A 279-nucleotide genomic window follows, 5' to 3' on the forward strand; every position below is an offset into this window, starting at 1 on the left:
GGCTGCAGGGTGGTCACCGGCGCTGGCACAGCTCCTGTCTCCCACCTCTGAGTCCGTGTGAGCTGGGGAGGAAGGGGAGCACAGCGAGCCAAGGTCAGAGAGCAGAGATTGGCACACACCTCCCTCCAGGAGGTTTGGGAACCCCAAAAACCAGAGCCACAGAGCCGGGGCCTCCCCAGATCTCTGTCCCTCGCCAAGCCCTGTGCACTCACTGCCATCACCGTCGGCGTCCGGCCCTGCCTCGCTGCTCTCGGCCCAGCGAGGGGGGGCGCTGCTCTG

General features: G+C 67.0%; 1 protein-coding gene across 1 annotated transcript in view; it reads right to left on the reverse strand.

The window, feature by feature from the left end:
- The window catches only part of AKNA (AT-hook transcription factor), a gene marked incomplete at its 3' end in the record, with an annotated part of 12,560 nt that overhangs the window by 2,702 nt on the left and 9,579 nt on the right, over positions 1–279 (reverse strand). The window lies entirely within an intron of this gene.

This window comes from Corvus brachyrhynchos, unplaced genomic scaffold (genome assembly GCF_000691975.1).
Source record: "Corvus brachyrhynchos isolate BGI_N302 unplaced genomic scaffold, ASM69197v1 scaffold305, whole genome shotgun sequence".
NCBI classification, from domain to species: Eukaryota; Metazoa; Chordata; class Aves; order Passeriformes; family Corvidae; genus Corvus; species Corvus brachyrhynchos.